General features: G+C 33.3%; 1 pseudogene; it reads right to left on the bottom strand.

Moving 5' to 3' along the window:
• Positions 1-352: 352 nt before the first annotated feature.
• On the bottom strand, positions 353-2,278 carry LOC149146761 (large ribosomal subunit protein eL43-like; annotated as a pseudogene).
• Positions 2,279-4,364: the final 2,086 nt, after the last annotated feature.

The raw sequence follows: 4,364 nt of genomic DNA on the forward strand, positions 1-4,364 counted from the left end.
AGAAATGATAATCGAGCTAATATTGCCAACCTTATTGAAGAACCTGCATAAAAATGAATATAACAATCTGGAAAATGACAAGGATTTTCCCCGCCATGTTACAGAAGATTTCGATTTCAATTTCATCCAACCGTTTTGCAAATAAAAATAAAGCACATTCAACACCTCTCAAGATCTGATTATCAACATAACAAAAAGAAATCAGACAAATTTATGGGTGTAAAAGATTTATATTTTATCTTGAAAGTACAAGACATCACAATAATAATTTAACATAAAAATTGGTTTTTCGACTTCCTACTTCAACTCACAAGAGTTCAAAATCACTTGCCGAAAATATAACTACAAAAGATCATCCTTCTGTCTGTTCCCTCAACCTCCGAATAGTGCTGCGCACTGTTACAGCACTTGGAGTGCTGAAACAAGAAACAGTACATGAGAAACATTAAGAAACTCAATATGGCATACTTATACTTATGAGATACTAAATGACAATAATGAAAGAAGCCCGATACAAAACACATACTCACTTCAATGTATAGTCACCACCTGCCTTCACCTTTCCACAATCCTTGCATCCCCAAATCCCAACTGCCTTTCTCTTCACTGCAAACTGTACAATATATTTATAATAAACGTGCATATCATTTACAAAAAGTTTGAACAAACAATAACCAAATGAACACCCAATGAATTTTTCTCTTCACTGCAAACTGTACAATATATTTATAATAAACGTGCATATCATTTAGAAAAAGTTTGAACAAACAATAACCAAATGAACACCCAATGAAGGCGGGAACTAATTATAAATTCCAAAATTATCAATATGTTTTGGTTGTAGAGAAATTTCATTGTTGCCAGAAGAGTTTGGATAGAGAGATCTTAATATTGCCAAGGGTTTAAGAAAGATCTTATTATTGCCTAGGGTTTGAGAAATTTTATGGGTTTGGATAGAGAGATCTTAATATTGCCAAGGGTTTAAGAAAGATCTTATTATGCCGAGGGTTTGAGAAATTTTATGGTTGTGAAGCAGAGTTTATTATTGTATAGGAAACTTAATATTACAAATAAGGGTCAGGTTTTAAGAGAATTTTTATTGAGCCGAGAGACTCATTCTACAGTCCAGTATGAAGGGACGGTGTCAGTTTGTCGTCTGTCAACCCCCCTCTCAAATAAAAATAAAAAATAAAAATTATGTTATAAATAGAAAAAGTGTCAGCTATAATAAAAAAATGAATATGCTGTAAAGCAATTAGAAGTAAAAAAAAGTGAGTATGTTCAAATCTTATATTTGTCAAAATAGTTCAACAAGAGATTTAAATAAACTATTTGAAAGATCTATGTTAAGTTTTACCTAATTTATGTTAATATCAACTTCATATATATCTATATATAGAAAAAAAAATTGTTAAAATACAATATATTAATATTGTATATATAAAAATATTCGATGTGGGTTATCAATAAAATATTTTAATACAAATTAACATTGACGTATACTTAAAAATATATTAATAATATATTAATAATTAAAAACATTTTAATTTGCATGATAAAATGTTTTGATGTACATGTTATTTAAAATTTTAATGTCAATTATGTATATATTATAGATCATTTTCTAAAAATCGCCTACATATCATGAACAAATCAAGTTTTTATGGTTAGTCTTATATATATCCTATTTAGCATTCAAAAAATAAGACATTGTATTTTTCACTCTAAAGAAGTTTGCGCTTGAAAAAATTTGATCTCTCTCGGCTCATCTTAGATCCGTACCTAAATAGATCTATGCTGATTATTGCCAAATAAATATTAATTTCACGTCAGTGTTTTCAATTTTTTTGAAAACTTGTTTCATACATTCCCAAATCATTATAAATTTAAGCATCCAATACTAAAGGGACAATACTGAACAAATATAGTAAGGAAAAAATCACAAGAACGATTATCAATTATTGGTACCTTAACACAAACAGAATTCACAAAAACACTTAGAATTGGTGTAACCTTGCCACAGAATTCACAAAAAAAACTTGAAATGCTGGCTCACTTCCATTTTTTTAATCTGTTTTCTTAAACTGGTACCATACCTGGTGCCTACAAGAAAGTGCAACAAACATCCAGATGTCATGGTTGATGACCTTTCAATGCACATATCATGAACGATGACCTTTCATTTATACATTAACCATCCCAAAATGTGCAATAGGCGAATATAGTTACCATATTTGCCAACAATACCAGCCTTCTTAGTACGCTTTGTCTGCAGCATTACCAAGAAATGATTAGAAAGTTCACTGTACAAAACACTTATGCAAAGTCGCAAACCAAACAAACAGGAAACACCCAATGAGCAACTAAATTAGCAACAAACTGGAATTGAAACCTGCACATTTTCCTGGTTACAGATGAAACAAATCCCCATTCCTAAACCCCAGTCCTAACAGGCTTATCCTTGGCAAATTAATCATCACTTTAAAAGTTTAACACATTCAGAAGCATAAGCTTGCTTAAATTCTAGAACAGCATGGCTATGTTTTATTAAGAGAGTCTGCCATTACTAACAGTTACCTGGATTCTATAGGGAGTGCCCAACATCTTTTGTCCTTAACCCAATTTCAGACAAAGAGGACCATCGCTAACCTCTAATGGTGACTGTAATCGGTTAACAATAATGCACATTTTCCAGTGACTAAAAGGTCCAAGTAACAAGTATCCAATTCTAAGAAATTTCTTCCACAAGATGGAACCCTGACTTAAAACATTATTGTGCAGAGAAACCATCACCTCAATTTAGAACCTTGAGATAGCTTAGCATTTGTCAATATCCCTCATCCATCTTGATACATAACTATATTTCTGAAACAACATATTGCTAATTGCACCACGAAAATGTAGAAATTTAATCATTTTATATTATCTGAATGCTGCACACCAACTCCAAGGTATGCCCAGGGTTGAACATATCTCAAATAGAATGGTCTCCAGTATAAGAATAGCATGGTTAGAGACAAACTGCACTACATTGGCAATATGAACCCTGTTACCTGATTTGAAACATCATTCATTGTGGCTATGCCCCAGAAAGCTGTCATGTTGGTCAGATACTAAATTAAATATCTTAGTCTTAACCTGGGCATCTTTGCCATTTTCCTCGTGATATTCCACCACATTCCATCTGGATGTGTTAAAAACTGAATTGCACAATGATTGTCCTCACATTCATTTTGAGGTCAGCTCACGATTTCAAATTATAACATTGTGTAAAAGAACCACTTTGTGAATCAACTATATTTCAGTTGCCATGGAAAAGTGTGTAAAGATGTGACATCTGGAGTCATAAGATTAATCATTACATGTCATCCATAATTAGATGTCCCGGAATATTATTTATAAGTAATCCGCTCTTTCTACAGCCATTCTTTAGGTAGTTGTCGCGATTTTTTGAAAGCTTTTCTGGTTGGTTTTTCCAGTCGAAATTCGGCAGGAATTTATTGGAATCGCAAGTTTGATAGCTAGTTTCTGCACGATGAAAACGTCCCAGGGGTTTTTCAGGGTGCTGAATCCAAATATGCAGTTAAAAAACCATTTTAACTGCAACAAATCAAGATTTAACCTCAATTTCTTCGGCCGGATTCCGTCACCGGAATCTCCAAAAAATCGCATTATAGACAACTCCCATTCGTTAGTTACTGAATCCATAAACAACAAATATTCTTTATTCACAACTAATATGCTCTTTCTACAGTCATTCATTAGTTATTGATTTGATAAATAACAGATATTCTTTATCATATCATCAACAGACGTCAACAGATTATCGATCTGCAAATAATAAATATAGGGGCATTAAAAAGGGACTGCATAGAAAACTATATTCCTACCTCTGCTTAATAGCAATAAACCACTTGACAATCTAATCACAGCCATGGGTATTCAGCACACAGTCTCACACACACCAGAAAGCGCCCATCCCCAGGCTGGCCTCCTCCAACCAGTCTACCCTTCATCCCTAAGATAGTTAAGATAGCTAAGACTGGGTCAACTTGACTAGTAATCATGTGTCTGACTAGACTAGATGCCTAAGAGTTGATTTGGTCCAGAACCAGCCAGAAAAACTCAGCTAGGTTTGACAGTTCAAACTCAATTCGTAACTGGTTTCAAAATTCAGGTAGCATTGATATCACCACCGTTGACATTGATGATGCTGACACAATCTAACAGTGAAATGCTGAGCCATTATTTTCAGAGAATGAATTAATGTGATTGGAGCAAACCAATGAGACGATGGAAGGGGCAAAAGTGCCCTCTGTTGGCACTCATTTCTGAGTTGTTAGATTTATTATGTATTATCATAT

This window comes from Pinus tabuliformis, chromosome X (genome assembly GCF_031772625.1).
Source record: "Pinus tabuliformis cultivar Carrire ecotype Pingquan chromosome X, CPIR1, whole genome shotgun sequence".
In the NCBI taxonomy this organism is placed as follows: domain Eukaryota; kingdom Viridiplantae; phylum Streptophyta; class Pinopsida; order Pinales; family Pinaceae; genus Pinus; species Pinus tabuliformis.